The sequence below is a fragment of the Schistocerca gregaria genome, chromosome 11 (assembly GCF_023897955.1).
Source record: "Schistocerca gregaria isolate iqSchGreg1 chromosome 11, iqSchGreg1.2, whole genome shotgun sequence".
Classification (NCBI taxonomy): Eukaryota; Metazoa; Arthropoda; class Insecta; order Orthoptera; family Acrididae; genus Schistocerca; species Schistocerca gregaria.
Window position 1 is genome coordinate 5,517,903 of NC_064930.1, and position 26,784 is coordinate 5,544,686.

Sequence of the window (26,784 nt, forward strand, 5' to 3'; positions counted from 1 at the left end):
CCACAATGAAAGTGGCACGCATAACGTCGAAAATAGAGTTCAGACACCGCTCTGAGTAAAACGAACGTGTTGTCCCTTCTCTAGACTTCAATGACGTTAAGCCGTGATACCTAAGACAGATCTGCACTCGATGACACCACGATAACAGCCGGTCCCCACACTTACATCTTGCTCTCCTTATGACAGTATACATCATATCAGTCTGTGACGCTGGTTTTGCAACTTCTTGCGTGCGTTTATGTTCGCCGCGACCAACACTTACCATGCACTGACCACAAAACATGGAGGAGCCGGGGCTTGAACCCGAGACCGTTCACACGCTAAGCGAACGATCTGCCAACTGAGCTACAGCTACACACACGACCAAGCCTGGCTATTCTCCATTCTTTGCGACTCTGATGTGCACGGACACGATGGTTGGTTGGTTTGTAGCGGCGAAGGTACCAGAATACAAAGGCGCGGACACGTTCATATACACAAGAGTTCCAAGTAGTTTCGATGCTCTGGTATTACGCATGCAAATTCCGTCTGTTTTGAACGTCTTAAATTGAAAGGGCTGTCACAAATTGGTCCATTTCACTCCTTGTCGACAATCACACAGCACCTGAGGTAACAAGCACATCTCGAGCCCCATTGTGCTCTCCATTGTTCATGCCAACTCAGTGCCTCGCTCTTTGCTACTGTGTAAAACTCTTGTCGTCCAACTGCAAAACACTGGGACACAACAAGTTTCCGCGTCTCCATTGCACTGATCGTACTACGAAACGCTCCCCAAACTTGGCAATCACCCATGCAGATGACTTTTCCGACTTTACACGACGCTCACGCAACGCCCACGCTAGTGACAGCCTTATTTACAGTTCGACGTCGCGCCAAAGCGAATGAGCACATTTCGCCTACGGCTTAGGCCGCTCTTCTAGTGTGGCTGCTCTGTGTCTGCAGGCAGCGAGGGGCTGCAAGCTTCCTGTGTTCGCACCTATATCACCTGTGCTTCCTTGTCAGAGACAGACTATCGCAAAACATACAACTCACTCCATGAATTGATTGCTACGGCATCTGTTATCAGCAGTCACAACCAGCAACACCAGTAGCAGCCGACTGCACGCAAAGAATGGGAACGTGCAGTGGGATTTACGTGAAATCGGCGCAAGGCAGATCTTTCCGACGTAGGCTTGAGAATCTTATGGGAACATTTGTACTGTTTCTAAAGTAAGTGTAGGTGTGGGAGGAGGGTGCTTCCTGCGCACGAATAAAAGCACGCTCGCCAATTGTGGATGCTAATCGTTCGCTTGTATCTGCCTACACACCTCTGCCGGTTGGGAATTATTCCACTTGCATGGCAAGGTGCGCATGTAGGTGTGTTAAAAACTCTGGAGGCGCTGGCTATCGATCCCAGTACCTCTCGCACGCTAAGCGAGCGCTCTACCATCTGAGCTACGCCCACCCCCACGATAACTAGTAGTGCTACATACAGTCATATCAACGTCACAGACCCTTGCACTCACATTTTTCCGCAGACAAACACTACTCTCTATGTATCAGTGAGGGTGTCTTTCAGGTTTCGTGCATTCTGTATCGAATCGTAGTTGGCCACAATGAAAGTGGCACGCATAACGTCGAAAATAGAGTTCAGACACCGCTCTGAGTAAAACGAACGTGTTGTCCCTTCTCTAGACTTCAATGACGTTAAGCCGTGATACCTAAGACAGATCTGCACTCGATGACACCACGATAACAGCCGGTCCCCACACTTACATCTTGCTCTCCTTTTGACAGTATACATCATATCAGTCTGTGACGCTGGTTTTGCAACTTCTTGCGTGCGTTTATGTTCGCCGCGACCAACACTTACCATGCACTGACCACAAAACATGGAGGAGCCGGGGCTTGAACCCGAGACCGTTCACACGCTAAGCGAACGATCTGCCAACTGAGCTACAGCTACACACACGACCAAGCCTGGCTATTCTCCATTCTTTGCGACTCTGATGTGCACGGACACGATGGTTGGTTGGTTTGTAGCGGCGAAGGTACCAGAATACAAAGGCGCGGACACGTTCATATACACAAGAGTTCCAAGTAGTTTCGATGCTCTGGTATTACGAATGCAAATTCCGTCTGTTTTGAACGTCTTAAATTGAAAGGGCGGTCACAAATTGGTCCATTTCACTCCTTGTCGACAATCACACAGCACCTGAGGTAACAAGCACATCTCGAGCCCCATTGTGCTCTCCATTGCTCATGCCAACTCAGTGCCTCGCTCTTTGCTACTGTGTAAAACTCTTGTCGTCCAACTGCAAAACACTGGGACACAACAAGTTTCTGCGTCTCCATTGCACTGATCGTACTACGAAACGCTCCCCAAACCTGGCAATCACCCATGCAGATGACTTTTCCGAATTTTACACGACGCTCACGCTAGTGACAGCCTTATTTACAGTTCGACGTCGCGCCAAAGCGAATGAGCAGATTTCGCCTACGGCTTAGGCCGCTCTTCTAGTGTGGCTGCTCTGTGTCTGCAGGCAGCGAGAGGCTGCAAGCTTCCTGTGTTCGCACCTATATCACCTGTGCTTCCTTGTCAGAGACAGACTATCGCAAAACATACAACTCACTCCATGAATTGATTGCTACGGCATCTGTTATCAGCAGTCACAACCAGCAACACCAGTAGCAGCCGACTGCACGCAAAGAATGGGAACGTGCAGTGGGATTTACGTGAAATCGGCGCAAGGCAGATCTTTCCGACGTAGGCTTCAGAATCTTATGGGAACATTTGTACTGTTTCTAAATTAAGTGTAGGTGTGGGAGGAGGGTGCTTCCTGCGCACGAATAAAAGCACGCTCGCCAATTGTGGATGCTAATCGTTCGCTTGTATCTGCCTACACACCTCTGCCGGTTGGGAATTATTCCGCTTGCATGGCAAGGTGCGCATGTAGGTGTGTTAAAAACTCTGGAGGCGCTGGGTATCGATCCCAGTACCTCTCGCACGCTAAGCGAGCGCTCTACCATCTGAGCTACGCCCACCTCCCCGATAACTACTAGTTCTACATACAGTCATATCAACGTCACAGACCCTTGCACTCCCATTATTCCGCAGACAAACACTACTCTCTATGTATCAGTGAGGGTGTCTTTCAGGTTTCGTGCATTCTGTATCGAATCGTAGTTGGCCACAATGAAAGTGGCACGCATAACGTCGAAAATAGAGTTCAGACACCGCTCTGAGTAAGACGAACGTGTTGTCCCTTCTCTAGACTTCAATGACGTTAAGCCGTGATACCTAAGACAGATCTGCACTCGATGACACCACGATAACAGCCGGTCCCCACACTTACATCTTGCTCTCCTTATGACAGTATACATCATATCAGTCTGTGACGCTGGTTTTGCAACTTCTTGCGTGCGTTTATGTTCGCCGCGACCAACACTTACCATGCACTGACCACAAAACATGGAGGAGCCGGGACTTGAACCCGAGACCGTTCACACGCTAAGCGAACGGTCTGCCAACTGAGCTATAGCTACACACACGACCAAGCCTGATATTCTCCATTCTTTGCAACTCTGATGCGCACGGACACGATGGTTGGTTGGTTTGTGGCGGCGAAGGTACCAGAATACAAAGGCGCGGACACGTTCATATACACAAGAGTTCCAAGTAGTTTCGATGCTCTGGTATTACGAATGCAAATTCCGTCTGTTTTGAACGTCTTAAATTGAAAGGGCGGTCACAAATTGGTCCATTTCACTCCTTGTCGACAATCACACAGCACCTGAGGTAACAAGCACATCTCGAGCCCCATTGTGCTCTCCATTGTTCATGCCAACTCAGTGCCTCGCTCTTTGCTACTGTGTAAAACTCTTGTCGTCCAACTGCAAAACACTGGGACACAACAAGTTTCCGCGTCTCCATTGCACTGATCGTACTACGAAACGCTCCCCAAACTTGGCAATCACCCATGCAAATGACTTTTCCGACTTTACACGACGCTCACGCTAGTGACAGCTTTATTTACAGTTCGACGTCGCGCCAAAGCGAATGAGCACATTTCGCCTACGGCTTAGGCCGCTCTTCTAGTGTGGCTGCTCTGTGTCTGCAGGCAGCGAGGGGCTGCAAGCTTCCTGTGTTCGCACCTATATCACCTGTGCTTCCTTGTCAGAGACAGACTATCGCAAAACATACAGCTCACTCCATGAATTGATTGCTACGGCATCTGTTATCAGCAGTCACAACCAGCAACACCAGTAGCAGCCGACTGCACGCAAAGAATGGGAACGTGCAGTGGGATTTACGTGAAATCGGCGCAAGGCAGATCTTTCCGACGTAGGCTTGAGAATCTTATGGGAACATTTGTACTGTTTCTAAAGTAAGTGTAGGTGTGGGAGGAGGGTGCTTCCTGCGCACGAATAAAAGCACGCTCGCCAATTGTGGATGCTAATCGTTCGCTTGTATCTGCCTACACACCTCTGCCGGTTGGGAATTATTCCACTTGCATGGCAAGGTGCGCATGTAGGTGTGTTAAAAACTCTGGAGGCGCTGGCTATCGATCCCATTACCTCTCGCACGCTAAGCGAGCGCTCTACCATCTGAGCTACGCCCACCTCACCGATAACTAGTAGTGCTACATACAGTCATATCAACGTCACAGACCCTTGCACTCCCATTATTCCGCAGACAAACACTACTCTCTATGTATCAGTGAGGGTGTCTTTCAGGTTTCGTGCATTCTGTATCGAATCGTAGTTGGCCACAATGAAAGTGGCACGCATAACGTCGAAAATAGAGTTCAGACACCGCTCTGAGTAAAACGAACGTGTTGTCCCTTCTCTAGACTTCAATGACGTTAAGCCGTGATACCTAAGACAGATCTGCACTCGATGACACCACGATAACAGCCGGTCCCCACACTTACATCTTGCTCTCCTCATGACAGTATACATCATATCAGTCTGTGACGCTGGTTTTGCAACTTCTTGCGTGCGTTTATGTTCGCCGCGACCAACACTTACCATGCACTGACCACAAAACATGGAGGAGCCGGGGCTTGAACCCGAGACCGTTCACACGCTAAGCGAACGGTCTGCCAACTGAGCTACAGCTTCACACACGACCAAGCCTGGCTATTCTCCATTCTCTGCAACTCTGATGTGCACGGACACGATGGTTGGTTGGTTTGTAGCGGCGAAGGTACCAGAATACAAAGGCGCGGACACGTTCATATACACAAGAGTTCCAAGTAGTTTCGATGCTCTGGTATTACGAATGCAAATTCCGTCTGTTTTGAACGTCTTAAATTGAAAGGGCGGTCACAAATTGGTCCATTTCACTCCTTGTCGACAATCACACAGCACCTGAGGTAACAAGCACATCTCGAGCCCCATTGTGCTCTCCATTGTTCATGCCAACTCAGTGCCTCGCTCTTTGCTACTGTGTAAAACTCTTGTCGTCCTACTGCAAAACACTGGGACACAACAAGTTTCCGCGTCTCCATTGCACTGATCGTACTACGAAACGCTCCCCAAACTTGGCAATCACCCATGCAGATGACTTTTCCGACTTTACACGACGCTCACGCTAGTGACAGCCTTATTTACAGTTCGACGTCGCGCCAAAGCGAATGAGCACATTTCGCCTACGGCTTAGGCCGCTCTTCTAGTGTGGCTGCTCTGTGTCTGCAGGCAGCGAGGGGCTGCAAGCTTCCGGTGTTCGCACCTATATCACCTGTGCTTCCTTGTCAGAGACAGACTATCGCAAAACATACAACTCACTCCATGAATTGATTGCTACGGCATCTGTTATCAGCAGTCACAACCAGCAACACCAGTAGCAGCCGACTGCACGCAAAGAATGGGAACGTGCAGTGGGATTTACGTGAAATCGGCGCAAGGCAGATCTTTCCGACGTAGGCTTGAGAATCTTATGGGAACATTTGTACTGTTTCTAAATTAAGTGTAGGTGTGGGAGGAGGGTGCTTCCTGCGCACGAATAAAAGCACGCTCGCCAATTGTGGATGCTAATCGTTCGCTTGTATCTGCCTACACACCTCTGCCGGTTGGGAATTATTCCACTTGCATGGCAAGGTGCGCATGTAGGTGTGTTAAAAATTCTGGAGGCGCTGGGTATCGATCCCAGTACCTCTCGCACGCTAAGCGAGCGCTCTACCATCTGAGCTACGCCCACCCCCCCGATAACTAGTAGTGCTACATACAGTCGTGTCAACGTCACAGACCCTTGCACTCCCATTATTCCGCAGACAAACACTACTCTCTATGTATCAGTGAGGTTGTCTTTCAGGTTTCGTGCAATCTGTATCGAATCGTAGTTTGCCACAATGAAAGTGGCACGCATAACGTCGAAAAAAGAGTTCAGACACCGCTCTGAGTAAGACGAACGTGTTGTCCCTTCTCTAGACTTCAATGACGTTAAGCCGTGATACCTAAGACAGATCTGCACTCGATGACACCACGATAACAGCCGGTCCCCACACTTACATCTTGCTCTCCTTATGACAGTATACATCATATCAGTCTGTGACGCTAGTTTTGCAACTTCTTGCGTGCGTTTATGTTCGCCGCGACCAACACTTACCATGCACTGACCACAAAACATGGAAGAGCCGGGGCTTGAACCCGAGACCGTTCACACGCTAAGCGAACGTTCTGCCAACTGAGCTACAACTACACACACGACCAAGCCTGGCTATTCTCCATTCTCTGCAACTCTGATGTGCACGGACACGATGGTTGGTTGGTTTGTAGCGGCGAAGGTACCAGAATACAAAGGCGCGGACACGTTCATATACACAAGAGTTCCAAGTAGTTTCGATGCTCTGGTATTACGAATGCAAATTCCGTCTGTTTTGAACGTCTTAAATTGAAAGGGCGGTCACAAATTGGTCCATTTCACTCCTTGTCGACAATCACACAGCACCTGAGGTAACAAGCACATCTCGAGCCCCATTGTGCTCTCCATTGTTCATGCCAACTCAGTGCCTCGCTCTTTGCTACTGTGTAAAACTCTTGTCGTCCAACTGCAAAACACTGGGACACAACAAGTTTCCGCGTCTCCATTGCACTGATCGTACTACGAAACGCTCCCCAAACTTGGCAATCACCCATGCAGATGACTTTTCCGACTTTACACGACGCTCACGCTAGTGACAGCCTTATTTACAGTTCGACGTCGCGCCAAAGCGAATGAGCACATTTCGCCTACGGCTTAGGCCGCTCTTCTAGTGTGGCTGCTCTGTGTCTGCAGGCAGCGAGGGGCTGCAAGCTTCCGGTGTTCGCACCTATATCACCTGTGCTTCCTTGTCAGAGACAGACTATCGCAAAACATACAACTCACTCCATGAATTGATTGCTACGGCATCTGTTATCAGCAGTCACAACCAGCAACACCAGTAGCAGCCGACTGCACGCAAAGAATGGGAACGTGCAGTGGGATTTACGTGAAATCGGCGCAAGGCAGATCTTTCCGACGTAGGCTTGAGAATCTTATGGGAACATTTGTACTGTTTCTAAATTAAGTGTAGGTGTGGGAGGAGGGTGCTTCCTGCGCACGAATAAAAGCACGCTCGCCAATTGTGGATGCTAATCGTTCGCTTGTATCTGCCTACACACCTCTGCCGGTTGGGAATTATTCCACTTGCATGGCAAGGTGCGCATGTAGGTGTGTTAAAAACTCTGGACGCGCTGGGTATCGATCCCAGTACCTCTCGCACGCTAAGCGAGCGCTCTACCATCTGAGCTACGCCCACCTCCCCGATAACTACTAGTTCTACATACAGTCATATCAACGTCACAGACCCTTGCACTCCCATTATTCCGCAGACAAACACTACTCTCTATGTATCAGTGAGGGTGTCTTTCAGGTTTCGTGCATTCTGTATCGAATCGTAGTTGGCCACAATGAAAGTGGCACGCATAACGTCGAAAATAGAGTTTCTGACACCGCTCTGAGTAAGACGAACGTGTTGTCCCTTCTCTAGACTTCAATGACGTTAAGCCGTGATACCTAAGACAGATCTGCACTCGATGACACCACGATAACAGCCGGTCCCCACACTTACATCTTGCTCTCCTTATGACAGTATACATCATATCAGTCTGTGACGCTGGTTTTGCAACTTCTTGCGTGCGCTTATGTTCGCCGCGACCAACACTTACCATGCACTGACCACAAAACATGGAGGAGCCGGGACTTGAACCCGAGACCGTTCACACGCTAAGCGAACGGTCTGCCAACTGAGCTACAGCTACACACACGACCAAGCCTGATATTCTCCATTCTTTGCAACTCTGATGCGCACGGACACGATGGTTGGTTGGTTTGTGGCGGCGAAGGTACCAGAATACAAAGGCGCGGACACGTTCATATACACAAGAGTTCCAAGTAGTTTCGATGCTCTGGTATTACGAATGCAAATTCCGTCTGTTTTGAACGTCTTAAATTGAAAGGGCGGTCACAAATTGGTCCATTTCACTCCTTGTCGACAATCACACAGCACCTGAGGTAACAAGCACATCTCGAGCCCCATTGTGCTCTCCATTGTTCATGCCAACTCAGTGCCTCGCTCTTTGCTACTGTGTAAAACTCTTGTCGTCCAACTGCAAAACACTGGGACACAACAAGTTTCCGCGTCTCCATTGCACTGATCGTACTACGAAACGCTCCCCAAACTTGGCAATCACCCATGCAGATGACTTTTCCGACTTTACACGACGCTCACGCTAGTGACAGCCTTATTTACAGTTCGACGTCGCGCCAAAGCGAATGAGCACATTTCGCCTACGGCTTAGGCCGCTCTTCTAGTGTGGCTGCTCTGTGTCTGCAGGCAGCGAGGGGCTGCAAGCTTCCTGTGTTCGCACCTATATCACCTGTGCTTCCTTGTCAGAGACAGACTATCGCAAAACATACAACTCACTCCATGAATTGATTGCTACGGCATCTGTTATCAGCAGTCACAACCAGCAACACCAGTAGCAGCCGACTGCACGCAAAGAATGGGAACGTGCAGTGGGATTTACGTGAAATCGGCGCAATGCAGATCTTTCCGACGTAGGCTTGAGAATCTTATGGGAACATTTGTACTGTTTCTAAATTAAGTGTAGGTGTGGGAGGAGGGTGCTTCCTGCGCACGAATAAAAGCACGCTCGCCAATTGTGGATGCTAATCGTTCGCTTGTATCTGCCTACACACCTCTGCCGGTTGGGAATTATTCCACTTGCATGGCAAGGTGCGCATGTAGGTGTGTTAAAAATTCTGGAGGCGCTGGGTATCGATCCCAGTACCTCTCGCACGCTAAGCGAGCGCTCTACCATCTGAGCTACGCCCACCTCCCCGATAACTACTAGTTCTACATACAGTCATATCAACGTCACAGACCCTTGCACTCCCATTATTCCGCAGACAAACACTACTCTCTATGTATCAGTGAGGGTGTCTTTCAGGTTTCGTGCATTCTGTATCGAATCGTAGTTGGCCACAATGAAAGTGGCACGCATAACGTCGAAAATAGAGTTCAGACACCGCTCTGAGTAAGACGAACGTGTTGTCCCTTCTCTAGACTTCAATGACGTTAAGCCGTGATACCTAAGACAGATCTGCACTCGATGACACCACGATAACAGCCGGTCCCCACACTTACATCTTGCTCTCCTCATGACAGTATACATCATATCAGTCTGTGACGCTGGTTTTGCAACTTCTTGCGTGCGTTTATGTTCGCCGCGACTAACACTTACCATGCACTGACCACAAAACATGGAGGAGCCGGGGCTTGAACCCGAGACCGTTCACACGCTAAGCGAACGGTCTGCCAACTGAGCTACAGCTTCACACACGACCAAGCCTGGCTATTCTCCATTCTCTGCAACTCTGATGTGCACGGGCACGATGGTTGGTTGGTTTGTAGCGGCGAAGGTACCAGAATACAAAGGCGCGGACACGTTCATATACACAAGAGTTCCAAGTAGTTTCGATGCTCTGGTATTACGAATGCAAATTCCGGCTGTTTTGAACGTCTTAAATTGAAAGGGCGGTCACAAATTGGTCCATTTCACTCCTTGTCGACAATCACACAGCACCTGAGGTAACAAGCACATCTCGAGCCCCATTGTGCTCTCCATTGTTCATGCCAACTCAGTGCCTCGCTCTTTGCTACTGTGTAAAACTCTTGTCGTCCAACTGCAAAACACTGGGACACAACAAGTTTCCGCGTCTCCATTGCACTGATCGTACTACGAAACGCTCCCCAAACTTGGCAATCACCCATGCAGATGACTTTTCCGACTTTACACGACGCTCACGCTAGTGACAGCTTTATTTACAGTTCGACGTCGCGCCAAAGCGAATGAGCACATTTCGCCTACGGCTTAGGCCGCTCTTCTAGTGTGGCTGCTCTGTGTCTGCAGGCAGCGAGGGGCTGCAAGCTTCCGGTGTTCGCACCTATATCACCTGTGCTTCCTTGTCAGAGACAGACTATCGCAAAACATACAACTCACTCCATGAATTTATTGCTACGGCATCTGTTATCAGCAGTCACAACCAGCAACACCAGTAGCAGCCGACTGCACGCAAAGAATGGGAACGTGCAGTGGGATTTACGTGAAATCGGCGCAAGGCAGATCTTTCCGACGTAGGCTTGAGAATCTTATGGGAACATTTGTACTGTTTCTAAAGTAAGTGTAGGTGTGGGAGGAGGGTGCTTCCTGCGCACGAATAAAAGCACGCTCGCCAATTGTGGATGCTAATCGTTCGCTTGTATCTGCCTACACACCTCTGCCGGTTGGGAATTATTCCACTTGCATGGCAAGGTGCGCATGTAGGTGTGTTAAAAACTCTGGAGGCGCTTGGTACCGATCCCAGTACCTCTCGCACGCTAAGCGAGCGCTCTACCATCTGAGCTACGCCCACCCCCACGATAACTAGTAGTGCTACATACAGTCATATCAACGTCACAGACCCTTGCACTCCCATTTTTCCGCAGACAAACACTACTCTCTATGTATCAGTGAGGGTGTCTTTCAGGTTTCGTGCATTCTGTATCGAATCGTAGTTGGCCACAATGAAAGTGGCACGCATAACGTCGAAAATAGAGTTCAGACACCGCTCTGAGTAAAACGAACGTGTTGTCCCTTCTCTAGACTTCAATGACGTTAAGCCGTGATACCTAAGACAGATCTGCACTCGATGACACCACGATAACAGCCGGTCCCCACACTTACATCTTGCTCTCCTTATGACAGTATACATCATATCAGTCTGTGACGCTGGTTTTGCAACTTCTTGCGTGCGTTTATGTTCGCCGCGACCAACACTTACCATGCACTGACCACAAAACATGGAGGAGCCGGGCTTGAACCCGAGACCGTTCACACGCTAAGCGAACGGTCTGCCAACTGAGCTACAGCCACACACACGACCAAGCCTGGCTATCTCCATTCTTTGCGACTCTGATGTGCACGGACACGATGGTTGGTTGGTTTGTAGCGGCGAAGGTACCAGAATACAAAGGCGCGGACACGTTCATATACACAAGAGTTCCAAATAGTTTCGATGCTCTGGTATTACGAATGCAAATTCCGTCTGTTTTGAACGTCTTAAATTGAAAGGGCGGTCACAAATTGGTCCATTTCACTCCTTGTCGACAATCACACAGCACCTGAGGTAACAAGCACATCTCGAGCCCCATTGTGCTCTCCATTGTTCATGCCAACTCAGTGCCTCGCTCTTTGCTACTGTGTAAAACTCTTGTCGTCCAACTGCAAAACACTGGGACACAACAAGTTTCCGCGTCTCCATTGCACTGATCGTACTACGAAACGCTCCCCAAACTTGGCAATCACCCATGCAGATGACTTTTCCGACTTTACACGACGCTCACGCTAGTGACAGCCTTATTTACAGTTCGACGTCGCGCCAAAGCGAATGAGCACATTTCGCCTACGGCTTAGGCCGCTCTTCTAGTGTGGCTGCTCTGTGTCTGCAGGCAGCGAGAGGCTGCAAGCTTCCTGTGTTCGCACCTATATCACCTGTGCTTCCTTGTCAGAGACAGACTATCGCAAAACATACAACTCACTCCATGAATTGATTGCTACGGCATCTGTTATCAGCAGTCACAACCAGCAACACCAGCAGCAGCCGACTGCACGCAAAGAATGGGAACGTGCAGTGGGATTTACGTGAAATCGGCGCAAGGCAGATCTTTCCGACGTAGGCTTGAGAATCTTATGGGAACATTTGTACTGTTTCTAAATTAAGTGCAGGTGTGGGAGGAGGGTGCTTCCTGCGCACGAATAAAAGCACGCTCGCCAATTGTGGATGCTAATCGTTCGCTTGTATCTGCCTACACACCTCTGCCGGTTGGGAATTATTCCACTTGCATGGCAAGGTGCGCATGTAGGTGTGTTAAAAACTCTGGAGGCGCTGGGTATCGATCCCAGTACCTCTCGCACGCTAAGCGAGCGCTCTACCATCTGAGCTACGCCCACCTCACCGATAACTAGTAGTGCTACATACAGTCATATCAACGTCACAGACCCTAGCACTCCCATTATTCCGCAGACAAACACTACTCTCTATGTATCAGTGAGGGTGTCTTTCAGGTTTCGTGCATTCTGTATCGAATCGTAGTTGGCCACAATGAAAGTGGCACGCATAACGTCGAAAATAGAGATCAGACACCGCTCTGAGTAAAACGAACGTGTTGTCCCTTCTCTAGACTTCAATGACGTTAAGCCGTGATACCTAAGACAGATCTGCACTCGATGACACCACGATAACAGCCGGTCCCCACACTTACATCTTGCTCTCCTTATGACAGTATACATCATATCAGTCTGTGACGCTGGTTTTGCAACTTCTTGCGTGCGTTTATGTTCGCCGCGACCAACACTTACCATGCACTGACCACAAAACATGGAGGAGCCGGGGCTTGAACCCGAGACCGTTCACACGCTAAGCGAACGTTCTGCCAACTGAGCTACAACTACACACACGACCAAGCCTGGCTATTCTCCATTCTCTGCAACTCTGATGTGCACGGACACGATGGTTGGTTGGTTTGTAGCGGCGAAGGTACCAGAATACAAAGGCGCGGACACGTTCATATACACAAGAGTTCCAAGTAGTTTCGATGCTCTGGTATTACGAATGCAAATTCCGTCTGTTTTGAACGTCTTAAATTGAAAGGGCGGTCACAAATTGGTCCATTTCACTCCTTGTCGACAATCACACAGCACCTGAGGTAACAAGCACATCTCGAGCCCCATTGTGCTCTCCATTGTTCATGCCAACTCAGTGCCTCGCTCTTTGCTACTGTGTAAAACTCTTGTCGTCCAACTGCAAAACACTGGGACACAACAAGTTTCCGCGTCTCCATTGCACTGATCGTACTACGAAACGCTCCCCAAACTTGGCAATCACCCATGCAGATGACTTTTCCGACTTTACACGACGCTCACGCTAGTGGCAGCCTTATTTACAGTTCGACGTCGCGCCAAAGCGAATGAGCACATTTCGCCTACGGCTTAGGCCGCTCTTCTAGTGTGGCTGATCTGTGTCTGCAGGCAGCGAGGGGCTGCAAGCTTCCGGTGTTCGCACCTATATCACCTGTGCTTCCTTGTCAGAGACAGACTATCGCAAAACATACAACTCACTCCATGAATTGATTGCTACGGCATCTGTTATCAGCAGTCACAACCAGCAACACCAGTAGCAGCCGACTGCACGCAAAGAATGGGAACGTGCAGTGGGATTTACGTGAAATCGGCGCAAGGCAGATCTTTCCGACGTAGGCTTGAGAATCTTATGGGAACATTTGTACTGTTTCTAAATTAAGTGTAGGTGTGGGAGGAGGGTGCTTCCTGCGCACGAATAAAAGCACGCTCGCCAATTGTGGATGCTAATCGTTCGCTTGTATCTGCCTACACACCTCTGCCGGTTGGGAATTATTCCACTTGCATGGCAAGGTGCGCATGTAGGTGTGTTAAAAACTCTGGAGGCGCTTGGTATCGATCCCAGTACCTCTCGCACGCTAAGCGAGCGCTCTACCATCTGAGCTACGCCCACCTCCCCGATAACTACTAGTTCTACATACAGTCATATCAACGTCACAGACCCTTGCACTCCCATTATTCCGCAGACAAACACTACTCTCTATGTATCAGTGAGGGTGTCTTTCAGGTTTCGTGCATTCTGTATCGAATCGTAGTTGGCCACAATGAAAGTGGCACGCATAACGTCGAAAATAGAGTTCAGACACCGCTCTGAGTAAGACGAACGTGTTGTCCCTTCTCTAGACTTCAATGACGTTAAGCCGTGATACCTAAGACAGATCTGCACTCGATGACACCACGATAACAGCCGGTCCCCACACTTACATCTTGCTCTCCTTATGACAGTATACATCATATCAGTCTGTGACGCTGGTTTTGCAACTTCTTGCGTGCGCTTATGTTCGCCGCGACCAACACTTACCATGCACTGACCACAAAACATGGAGGAGCCGGGACTTGAACCCGAGACCGTTCACACGCTAAGCGAACGGTCTGCCAACTGAGCTACAGCTACACACACGACCAAGCCTGATATTCTCCATTCTTTGCAACTCTGATGCGCACGGACACGATGGTTGGTTGGTTTGTGGCGGCGAAGGTACCAGAATACAAAGGCGCGGACACGTTCATATACACAAGAGTTCCAAGTAGTTTCGATGCTCTGGTATTACGAATGCAAATTCCGTCTGTTTTGAACGTCTTAAATTGAAAGGGCGGTCACAAATTGGTCCATTTCACTCCTTGTCGACAATCACACAGCACCTGAGGTAACAAGCACATCTCGAGCCCCATTGTGCTCTCCATTGTTCATGCCAACTCAGTGCCTCGCTCTTTGCTACTGTGTAAAACTCTTGTCGTCCAACTGCAAAACACTGGGACACAACAAGTTTCCGCGTCTCCATTGCACTGATCGTACTACGAAACGCTCCCCAAACTTGGCAATCACCCATGCAGATGACTTTTCCGACTTTACACGACGCTCACGCTAGTGACAGGCTTATTTACAGTTCGACGTCGCGCCAAAGCGAATGAGCACATTTCGCCTACGGCTTAGGCCGCTCTTCTAGTGTGGCTGCTCTGTGTCTGCAGGCAGCGAGGGGCTGCAAGCTTCCTGTGTTCGCACCTATATCACCTGTGCTTCCTTGTCAGAGACAGACTATCGCAAAACATACAACTCACTCCACGAATTGATTGCTACGGCATCTGTTATCAGCAGTCACAACCAGCAACACCTGTAGCAGCCGATTGCACGCAAAGAATGGGAACGTGCAGTGGGATTTACGTGAAATCGGCGCAATGCAGATCTTTCCGACGTAGGCTTGAGAATCTTATGGGAACATTTGTACTGTTTCTAAATTAAGTGTAGGTGTGGGAGGAGGGTGCTTCCTGCGCACGAATAAAAGCACGCTCGCCAATTGTGGATGCTAATCGTTCGCTTGTATCTGCCTACACACCTCTGCCGGTTGGGAATTATTCCACTTGCATGGCAAGGTGCGCATGTAGGTGTGTTAAAAACTCTGGAGGCGCTGGGTATCGATCCCAGTACCTCTCGCACGCTAAGCGAGCGCTCTACCATCTGAGCTACGCCCACCTCCCCGATAACTACTAGTTCTACATACAGTCATATCAACGTCACAGACCCTTGCACTCCCATTATTCCGCAGACAAACACTACTCTCTATGTATCAGTGAGGGTGTCTTTCAGGTTTCGTGCATTCTGTATCGAATCGTAGTTGGCCACAATGAAAGTGGCACGCATAACGTCGAAAATAGAGTTCAGACACCGCTCTGAGAAAGACGAACGTGTTGTCCCTTCTCTAGACTTCAATGACGTTAAGCCGTGATACCTAAGACAGATCTGCACTCGATGACACCACGATAACAGCCGGTCCCCACACTTACATCTTGCTCTCCTTATGACAGTATACATCATATCAGTCTGTGACGCTGGTTTTGCAACTTCTTGCGTGCGTTTATGTTCGCCGCGACCAACACTTACCATGCACTGACCACAAAACATGGAGGAGCCGGGGCTTGAACCCGAGACCGTTCACACGCTAAGCGAACGGTCTGCCAACTGAGCTACAGCTACACACACGACCAAGCCTGATATTCTCCATTCTTTGCAACTCTGATGCGCACGGACACGATGGTTGGTTGGTTTGTGGCGGCGAAGGTACCAGAATACAAAGGCGCGGACACGTTCATATACACAAGAGTTCCAAGTAGTTTCGATGCTCTGGTATTACGAATGCAAATTCCGTCTGTTTTGAACGTCTTAAATTGAAAGGGCGGTCACAAATTGGTCCATTTCACTCCTTGTCCACAATCACACAGCACCTGAGGTAACAAGCACATCTCGAGCCCCATTGTGCTCTCCATTGTTCATGCCAACTCAGTGCCTCGCTCTTTGCTACTGTGTAAAACTCTTGTCGTCCAACTGCAAAACACTGGGACACAACAAGTTTCCGCGTCTCCATTGCACTGATCGTACTACGAAACGCTCCCCAAACTTGGCAATCACCCATGCAGATGACTTTTCCGACTTTACACGACGCTCACGCTAGTGACAGGCTTATTTACAGTTCGACGTCGCGCCAAAGCGAATGAGCACATTTCGCCTACGGCTTAGGCCGCTCTTCTAGTGTGGCTGCTCTGTGTCTGCAGGCAGCGAGGGGCTGCAAGCTTCCTGTGTTCGCACCTATATCACCTGTGCTTCCTTGTCAGAGACAGACTATCGCAAAACATACAACTCACTCCATGAATTGATTGCTACGGCATCTGTTATCAGCAGTCACAACCGGCAACACCTGTAGCAGCCGACTGCACGCAAAGAATGGGAACGTGCAGTGGGATTTACGTGAAATCGGCGCAATGCAGATCTTTCCGACGTAGGCTTGAAAATCTTATGGGAACATTTGTACTGTTTCTAAATTAAGTGTAGGTGTGGGAGGAGGGTGCTTCCTGCGCACGAATAAAAGCACGCTCGCCAATTGTGGATGCTAATCGTTCGCTTGTATCTGCCTACACACCTCTGCCGGTTGGGAATTATTCCACTTGCATGGCAAGGTGCGCATGTAGGTGTGTTAAAAACTCTGGAGGCGCTGGGTATCGATCCCAGTACCTCTCGCACGCTAAGCGAGCGCTCTACCATCTGAGCTACGCCCACCTCCCCGATAACTACTAGTTCTACATACAGTCATATCAACGTCACAGACCCTTGCACTCCCATTATTCCGCAGACAAACACTACTCTCTATGTATCAGTGAGGGTGTCTTTCAGGTTTCGTGCATTCTGTATCGAATCGTAGTTGGCCACAATGAAAGTGGCACGCATAACGTCGAAAATAGAGTTCAGACACCGCTCTGAGTAAGACGAACGTGTTGTCCTTCTCTAGACTTCAATGACGTTAAGCCGTGATACCTAAGACAGATCTGCACTCGATGACACCACGATAACAGCCGGTCCCCACACTTACATCTTGCTCTCCTCATGACAGTATACATCATATCAGTCTGTGACGCTGGTTTTGCAACTTCTTGCGTGCGTTTATGTTCGCCGCGACCAACACTTACCATGCACTGACCACAAAACAAGGAGGAGCCGGGGCTTGAACCCGAGACCGTTCACACGCTAAGCGAACGGTCTGCCAACTGAGCTACAGCTTCACACACGACCAAGCCTGGCTATTCTCCATTCTCTGCAACTCTGATGTGCACGGGCACGATGGTTGGTTGGTTTGTAGCGGCGAAGGTACCAGAATACAAAGGCGCGGACACGTTCATATACACAAGAGTTCCATGTAGTTTCGATGCTCTGGTATTACGAATGCAAATTCCGGCTGTTTTGAACGTCTTAAATTGAAAGGGCGGTCACAAATTGGTCCATTTCACTCCTTGTCGATAATCACACAGCACCTGAGGTAACAAGCACATCTCGAGCCCCATTGTGCTCTCCATTGTTCATGCCAACTCAGTGCCTCGCTCTTTGCTACTGTGTAAAACTCTTGTCGTCCAACTGCAAAACACTGGGACACAACAAGTTTCCGCGTCTCCATTGCACTGATCGTACTACGAAACGCTCCCCAAACTTGGCAATCACCCATGCAGATGACTTTTCCGACTTTACACGACGCTCACGCTAGTGACAGCTTTATTTACAGTTCGACGTCGCGCCAAAGCGAATGAGCACATTTCGCCTACGGCTTAGGCCGCTCTTCTAGTGTGGCTGCTCTGTGTCTGCAGGCAGCGAGGGGCTGCAAGCTTCCTGTGTTCGCACCTATATCACCTGTGCTTCCTTGTCAGAGACAGACTATCGCAAAACATACAACTCACTCCATGAATTGATTGCTACGGCATCTGTTATCAGCAGTCACAACCAGCAACACCTGTAGCAGCCGATTGCACGCAAAGAATGGGAACGTGCAGTGGGATTTACGTGAAATCGGCGCAATGCAGATCTTTCCGACGTAGGCTTGAGAATCTTATGGGAACATTTGTACTGTTTCTAAATTAAGTGTAGGTGTGGGAGGAGCGTGCTTCCTGCGCACGAATAAAAGCACGCTCGCCAATTGTGGATGCTAATCGTTCGCTTGTATCTGCCTACACACCTCTGCCGGTTGGGAATTATTCCACTTGCATGGCAAGGTGCGCATGTAGGTGTGTTAAAAACTCTGGACGCGCTGGGTATCGATCCCAGTACCTCTCGCACGCTAAGCGAGCGCTCTACCATCTGAGCTACGCCCACCTCCCCGATAACTACTAGTTCTACATACAGTCATATCAACGTCACAGACCCTTGCACTCCCATTATTCCGCAGACAAACACTACTCTCTATGTATCAGTGAGGGTGTCTTTCAGGTTTCGTGCATTCTGTATCGAATCGTAGTTGGCCACAATGAAAGTGGCACGCATAACGTCGAAAATAGAGTTCAGACACCGCTCTGAGAAAGACGAACGTGTTGTCCCTTCTCTAGACTTCAATGACGTTAAGCCGTGATACCTAAGACAGATCTGCACTCGATGACACCACGATAACAGCCGGTCCCCACACTTACATCTTGCTCTCCTTATGACAGTATACATCATATCAGTCTGTGACGCTGGTTTTGCAACTTCTTGCGTGCGTTTATGTTCGCCGCGACCAACACTTACCATGCACTGACCACAAAACATGGAGGAGCCGGGGCTTGAACCCGAGACCGTTCACACGCTAAGCGAACGGTCTGCCAACTGAGCTACAGCTACACACACGACCAAGCCTGATATTCTCCATTCTTTGCAACTCTGATGCGCACGGACACGATGGTTGGTTGGTTTGTGGCGGCGAAGGTACCAGAATACAAAGGCGCGGACACGTTCATATACACAAGAGTTCCAAGTAGTTTCGATGCTCTGGTATTACGAATGCAAATTCCGTCTGTTTTGAACGTCTTAAATTGAAAGGGCGGTCACAAATTGGTCCATTTCACTCCTTGTCGACAATCACACAGCACCTGAGGTAACAAGCACATCTCGAGCCCCATTGTGCTCTCCATTGTTCATGCCAACTCAGTGCCTCGCTCTTCGCTACTGTGTAAAACTCTTGTCGTCCAACTGCAAAACACTGGGACACAACAAGTTTCCGCGTCTCCATTGCACTGATCGTACTACGAAACGCTCCCCAAACTTGGCAATCACCCATGCAGATGACTTTTCCGACTTTACACGACGCTCACGCTAGTGACAGGCTTATTTACAGTTCGACGTCGCGCCAAAGCGAATGAGCACATTTCGCCTACGGCTTAGGCCGCTCTTCTAGTGTGGCTGCTCTGTGTCTGCAGGCAGCGAGGGGCTGCAAGCTTCCTGTGTTCGCACCTATATCACCTGTGCTTCCTTGTCAGAGACAGACTATCGCAAAACATACAACTCACTCCATGAATTGATTGCTACGGCATCTGTTATCAGCAGTCACAACCGGCAACACCTGTAGCAGCCGACTGCACGCAAAGAATGGGAACGTGCAGTGGGATTTACGTGAAATCGGCGCAATGCAGATCTTTCCGACGTAGGCTTGAGAATCTTATGGGAACATTTGTACTGTTTCTAAATTAAGTGTAGGTGTGGGAGGAGGGTGCTTCCTGCGCACGAATAAAAGCACGCTCGCCAATTGTGGATGCTAATCGTTCGCTTGTATCTGCCTACACACCTCTGCCGGTTGGGAATTATTCCACTTGCATGGCAAGGTGCGCATGTAGGTGTGTTAAAAACTCTGGAGGCGCTGGGTATCGATCCCAGTACCTCTCGCACGCTAAGCGAGCGCTCTACCATCTGAGCTACGCCCACCTCCCCGATAACTACTAGTTCTACATACAGTCATATCAACGTCACAGACCCTTGCACTCCCATTATTCCGCAGACAAACACTACTCTCTATGTATCAGTGAGGGTGTCTTTCAGGTTTCGTGCATTCTGTATCGAATCGTAGTTGGCCACAATGAAAGTGGCACGCATAACGTCGAAAATAGAGTTCAGACACCGCTCTGAGTAAGACGAACGTGTTGTCCTTCTCTAGACTTCAATGACGTTAAGCCGTGATACCTAAGACAGATCTGCACTCGATGACACCACGATAACAGCCGGTCCCCACACTTACATCTTGCTCTCCTCATGACAGTATACATCATATCAGTCTGTGACGCTGGTTTTGCAACTTCTTGCGTGCGTTTATGTTCGCCGCGACCAACACTTACCATGCACTGACCACAAAACAAGGAGGAGCCGGGGCTTGAACCCGAGACCGTTCACACGCTAAGCGAACGGTCTGCCAACTGAGCTACAGCTTCACACACGACCAAGCCTGGCTATTCTCCATTCTCTGCAACTCTGATGTGCACGGGCACGATGGTTGGTTGGTTTGTAGCGGCGAAGGTACCAGAATACAAAGGCGCGGACACGTTCATATACACAAGAGTTCCATGTAGTTTCGATGCTCTGGTATTACGAATGCAAATTCCGGCTGTTTTGAACGTCTTAAATTGAAAGGGCGGTCACAAATTGGTCCATTTCACTCCTTGTCGACAATCACACAGCACCTGAGGTAACAAGCACATCTCGAGCCCCATTGTGCTCTCCATTGTTCATGCCAACTCAGTGCCTCGCTCTTTGCTACTGTGTAAAACTCTTGTCGTCCAACTGCAAAACACTGGGACACAACAAGTTTCCGCGTCTCCATTGCACTGATCGTACTACGAAACGCTCCCCAAACTTGGCAATCACCCATGCAGATGACTTTTCCGACTTTACACGACGCTCACGCTAGTGACAGGCTTATTTACAGTTCGACGTCGCGCCAAAGCGAATGAGCACATTTCGCCTACGGCTTAGGCCGCTCTTCTAGTGTGGCTGCTCTGTGTCTGCAGGCAGCGAGGGGCTGCAAGCTTCCTGTGTTCGCACCTATATCACCTGTGCTTCCTTGTCAGAGACAGACTATCGCAAAACATACAACTCACTCCATGAATTGATTGCTACGGCATCTGTTATCAGCAGTCACAACCAGCAACACCTGTAGCAGCCGATTGCACGCAAAGAATGGGAACGTGCAGTGGGATTTACGTGAAATCGGCGCAATGCAGATCTTTCCGACGTAGGCTTGAGAATCTTATGGGAACATTTGTACTGTTTCTAAATTAAGTGTAGGTGTGGGAGGAGGGTGCTTCCTGCGCACGAATAAAAGCACGCTCGCCAATTGTGGATGCTAATCGTTCGCTTGTATCTGCCTACACACCTCTGCCGGTTGGGAATTATTCCACTTGCATGGCAAGGTGCGCATGTAGGTGTGTTAAAAACTCTGGAGGCGCTGGGTATCGATCCCAGTACCTCTCGCACGCTAAGCGAGCGCTCTACCATCTGAGCTACGCCCACCTCCCCGATAACTACTAGTTCTACATACAGTCATATCAACGTCACAGACCCTTGCACTCCCATTATTCCGCAGACAAACACTACTCTCTATGTATCAGTGAGGGTGTCTTTCAGGTTTCGTGCATTCTGTATCGAATCGTAGTTGGCCACAATGAAAGTGGCACGCATAACGTCGAAAATAGAGTTCAGACACCGCTCTGAGAAAGACGAACGTGTTGTCCCTTCTCTAGACTTCAATGACGTTAAGCCGTGATACCTAAGACAGATCTGCACTCGATGACACCACGATAACAGCCGGTCCCCACACTTACATCTTGCTCTCCTTATGACAGTATACATCATATCAGTCTGTGACGCTGGTTTTGCAACTTCTTGCGTGCGTTTATGTTCGCCGCGACCAACACTTACCATGCACTGACCACAAAACATGGAGGAGCCGGGGCTTGAACCCGAGACCGTTCACACGCTAAGCGAACGGTCTGCCAACTGAGCTACAGCTACACACACGACCAAGCCTGATATTCTCCATTCTTTGCAACTCTGATGCGCACGGACACGATGGTTGGTTGGTTTGTGGCGGCGAAGGTACCAGAATACAAAGGCGCGGACACGTTCATATACACAAGAGTTCCAAGTAGTTTCGATGCTCTGGTATTACGAATGCAAATTCCGTCTGTTTTGAACGTCTTAAATTGAAAGGGCGGTCACAAATTGGTCCATTTCACTCCTTGTCCACAATCACACAGCACCTGAGGTAACAAGCACATCTCGAGCCCCATTGTGCTCTCCATTGTTCATGCCAACTCAGTTCCTCGCTCTTTGCTACTGTGTAAAACTCTTGTCGTCCAACTGCAAAACACTGGGACACAACAAGTTTCCGCGTCTCCATTGCACTGATCGTACTACGAAACGCTCCCCAAACTTGGCAATCACCCATGCAGATGACTTTTCCGACTTTACACGACGCTCACGCTAGTGACAGGCTTATTTACAGTTCGACGTCGCGCCAAAGCGAATGAGCACATTTCGCCTACGGCTTAGGCCGCTCTTCTAGTGTGGCTGCTCTGTGTCTGCAGGCAGCGAGGGGCTGCAAGCTTCCTGTGTTCGCACCTATATCACCTGTGCTTCCTTGTCAGAGACAGACTATCGCAAAACATACAACTCACTCCATGAATTGATTGCTACGGCATCTGTTATCAGCAGTCACAACCGGCAACACCTGTAGCAGCCGACTGCACGCAAAGAATGGGAACGTGCAGTGGGATTTACGTGAAATCGGCGCAATGCAGATCTTTCCGACGTAGGCTTGAGAATCTTATGGGAACATTTGTACTGTTTCTAAATTAAGTGTAGGTGTGGTAGGAGGGTGCCCTCCTGCGCACGAATAAAAGCACGCTCGCCAATTGTGGATGCTAATCGTTCGCTTGTATCTGCCTACACACCTCTGCCGGTTGGGAATTATTCCACTTGCATGGCAAGGTGCGCATGTAGGTGTGTTAAAAACTCTGGAGGCGCTGGGTATCGATCCCAGTACCTCTCGCACGCTAAGCGAGCGCTCTACCATCTGAGCTACGCCCACCTCCCCGATAACTACTAGTTCTACATACAGTCATATCAACGTCACAGACCCTTGCACTCCCATTATTCCGCAGACAAACACTATTCTCTATGTATCAGTGAGGGTGTCTTTCAGGTTTCGTGCATTCTGTATCGAATCGTAGTTGGCCACAATGAAAGTGGCACGCATAACGTCGAAAATAGAGTTCAGACACCGCTCTGAGTAAGACGAACGTGTTGTCCTTCTCTAGACTTCAATGACGTTAAGCCGTGATACCTAAGACAGATCTGCACTCGATGACACCACGATAACAGCCGGTCCCCACACTTACATCTTGCTCTCCTCATGACAGTATACATCATATCAGTCTGTGACGCTGGTTTTGCAACTTCTTGCGTGCGTTTATGTTCGCCGCGACCAACACTTACCATGCACTGACCACAAAACAAGGAGGAGCCGGGGCTTGAACCCGAGACCGTTCACACGCTAAGCGAACGGTCTGCCAACTGAGCTACAGCTTCACACACGACCAAGCCTGGCTATTCTCCATTCTCTGCAACTCTGATGTGCACGGGCACGATGGTTGGTTGGTTTGTAGCGGCGAAGGTACCAGAATACAAAGGCGCGGACACGTTCATATACACAAGAGTTCCATGTAGTTTCGATGCTCTGGTATTACGAATGCAAATTCCGGCTGTTTTGAACGTCTTAAATTGAAAGGGCGGTCACAAATTGGTCCATTTCACTCCTTGTCGACAATCACACAGCACCTGAGGTAACAAGCACATCTCGAGCCCCATTGTGCTCTCCATTGTTCATGCCAACTCAGTGCCTCGCTCTTTGCTACTGTGTAAAACTCTTGTCGTCCAACTGCAAAACACTGGGACACAACAAGTTTCCGCGTCTCCATTGCACTGATCGTACTACGAAACGCTCCCCAAACTTGGCAATCACCCATGCAGATGACTTTTCCGACTTTACACGACGCTCACGCTAGTGACAGCTTTATTTACAGTTCGACGTCGCGCCAAAGCGAATGAGCACATTTCGCCTACGGCTTAGGCCGCTCTTCTAGTGTGGCTGCTCTGTGTCTGCAGGCAGCGAGGGGCTGCAAGCTTCCGGTGTTCGCACCTATATCACCTGTGCTTCCTTGTCAGAGACAGACTATCGCAAAACATACAACTCACTCCATGAATTGATTGCTACGGCATCTGTTATCAGCAGTCACAACCAGCAACACCAGTAGCAGCCGACTGCACGCAAAGAATGGGAACGTGCAGTGGGATTTACGTGAAATCGGCGCAAGGCAGATCTTTCCGACGTAGGCTTGAGAATCTTATGGGAACATTTGTACTGTTTCTAAAGTAAGTGTAGGTGTGGGAGGAGGGTGCTTCCTGCGCACGAATAAAAGCACGCTCGCCAATTGTGGATGCTAATCGTTCGCTTGTATCTGCCTACACACCTCTGCCGGTTGGGAATTATTCCACTTGCATGGCAAGGTGCGCATGTAGGTGTGTTAAAAACTCTGGAGGCGCTTGGTACGGATCCCAGTACCTCTCGCACGCTAAGCGAGCGCTCTACCATCTGAGCTACGCCCACCCCCACGATAACTAGTAGTGCTACATACAGTCATATCAACGTCACAGACCCTTGCACTCCCATTTTTCCGCAGACAAACACTACTCTCTATGTATCAGTGAGGGTGTCTTTCAGGTTTCGTGCATTCTGTATCGAATCGTAGTTGGCCACAATGAAAGTGGCACGCATAACGTCGAAAATAGAGTTCAGACACCGCTCTGAGTAAAACGAACGTGTTGTCCCTTCTCTAGACTTCAATGACGTTAAGCCGTGATACCTAAGACAGATCTGCACTCGATGACACCACGATAACAGCCGGTCCCCACACTTACATCTTGCTCTCCTTATGACAGTATACATCATATCAGTCTGTGACGCTGGTTTTGCAACTTCTTGCGTGCGTTTATGTTCGCCGCGACCAACACTTACCATGCACTGACCACAAAACATGGAGGAGCCGGGGCTTGAACCCGAGACCGTTCACACGCTAAGCGAACGGTTTGCCAACTGAGCTACAGCCACACACACGACCAAGCCTGGCTATTCTCCATTCTTTGCGACTCTGATGTGCACGGACACGATGGTTGGTTGGTTTGTAGCGGCGAAGGTACCAGAATACAAAGGCGCGGACACGTTCATATACACAAGAGTTCCAAATAGTTTCGATGCTCTGGTATTACGAATGCAAATTCCGTCTGTTTTGAACGTCTTAAATTGAAAGGGCGGTCACAAATTGGTCCATTTCACTCCTTGTCGACAATCACACAGCACCTGAGGTAACAAGCACATCTCGAGCCCCATTGTGCTCTCCATTGTTCATGCCAACTCAGTGCCTCGCTCTTTGCTACTGTGTAAAACTCTTGTCGTCCAACTGCAAAACACTGGGACACAACAAGTTTCCGCGTCTCCATTGCACTGATCGTACTACGAAACGCTCCCTAAACTTGGCAATCACCCATGCAGATGACTTTTCCGACTTTACACGACGCTCACGCTAGTGACAGCCTTATTTACAGTTCGACGTCGCGCCAAAGCGAATGAGCACATTTCGCCTACGGCTTAGGCCGCTCTTCTAGTGTGGCTGCTCTGTGTCTGCAGGCAGCGAGAGGCTGCAAGCTTCCTGTGTTCGCACCTATATCACCTGTGCTTCCTTGTCAGAGACAGACTATCGCAAAACATACAACTCACTCCATGAATTGATTGCTACGGCATCTGTTATCAGCAGTCACAACCAGCAACACCAGCAGCAGCCGACTGCACGCAAAGAATGGGAACGTGCAGTGGGATTTACGTGAAATCGGCGCAAGGCAGATCTTTCCGACGTAGGCTTGAGAATCTTATGGGAACATTTGTACTGTTTCTAAATTAAGTGTAGGTGTGGGAGGAGGGTGCTTCCTGCGCACGAATAAAAGCACGCTCGCCAATTGTGGATGCTAATCGTTCGCTTGTATCTGCCTACACACCTCTGCCGGTTGGGAATTATTCCACTTGCATGGCAAGGTGCGCATGTAGGTGTGTTAAAAACTCTGGAGGCGCTGGGTATCGATCCCAGTACCTCTCGCACGCTAAGCGAGCGCTCTACCATCTGAGCTACGCCCACCCCCCCGATAACTAGTAGTGCTACATACAGTCATATCAACGTCACAGACCCTAGCACTCCCATTATTCCGCAGACAAACACTAC

At 49.4% G+C, this 26,784-nt stretch overlaps 10 non-coding genes across 10 annotated transcripts; all 10 read right to left on the reverse strand.

The window, feature by feature from the left end:
• Nucleotides 1–2,951: 2,951 nt before the first annotated feature.
• Trnaa-agc (transfer RNA alanine (anticodon AGC)) lies at nt 2,952–3,025 on the reverse strand. Its single transcript has one exon. It is a non-coding gene; the product is annotated as a tRNA-Ala (tRNA).
• A 3,083-nt stretch (nt 3,026–6,108) lies between these two features.
• Trnaa-agc (transfer RNA alanine (anticodon AGC)) lies at nt 6,109–6,182 on the reverse strand. Its single transcript has one exon. It is a non-coding gene; the product is annotated as a tRNA-Ala (tRNA).
• Nucleotides 6,183–9,266: 3,084 nt separating this feature from the next.
• Trnaa-agc (transfer RNA alanine (anticodon AGC)) lies at nt 9,267–9,340 on the reverse strand. Its single transcript has one exon. It is a non-coding gene; the product is annotated as a tRNA-Ala (tRNA).
• A 3,082-nt stretch (nt 9,341–12,422) lies between these two features.
• Trnaa-agc (transfer RNA alanine (anticodon AGC)) lies at nt 12,423–12,496 on the reverse strand. Its single transcript has one exon. It is a non-coding gene; the product is annotated as a tRNA-Ala (tRNA).
• Nucleotides 12,497–15,579: 3,083 nt separating this feature from the next.
• On the reverse strand, nt 15,580–15,653 carry Trnaa-agc (transfer RNA alanine (anticodon AGC)). Its single transcript has one exon. It is a non-coding gene; the product is annotated as a tRNA-Ala (tRNA).
• Nucleotides 15,654–17,157: 1,504 nt separating this feature from the next.
• Trnaa-agc (transfer RNA alanine (anticodon AGC)) lies at nt 17,158–17,231 on the reverse strand. The gene has a single exon. It is a non-coding gene; the product is annotated as a tRNA-Ala (tRNA).
• A 3,082-nt stretch (nt 17,232–20,313) lies between these two features.
• On the reverse strand, nt 20,314–20,387 carry Trnaa-agc (transfer RNA alanine (anticodon AGC)). Its single transcript has one exon. It is a non-coding gene; the product is annotated as a tRNA-Ala (tRNA).
• Nucleotides 20,388–21,891: 1,504 nt separating this feature from the next.
• Nucleotides 21,892–21,965, reverse strand: Trnaa-agc (transfer RNA alanine (anticodon AGC)). Its single transcript has one exon. It is a non-coding gene; the product is annotated as a tRNA-Ala (tRNA).
• Nucleotides 21,966–23,470: 1,505 nt separating this feature from the next.
• Nucleotides 23,471–23,544, reverse strand: Trnaa-agc (transfer RNA alanine (anticodon AGC)). Its single transcript has one exon. It is a non-coding gene; the product is annotated as a tRNA-Ala (tRNA).
• Nucleotides 23,545–26,627: 3,083 nt separating this feature from the next.
• Trnaa-agc (transfer RNA alanine (anticodon AGC)) lies at nt 26,628–26,701 on the reverse strand. Its single transcript has one exon. It is a non-coding gene; the product is annotated as a tRNA-Ala (tRNA).
• Nucleotides 26,702–26,784: the final 83 nt, after the last annotated feature.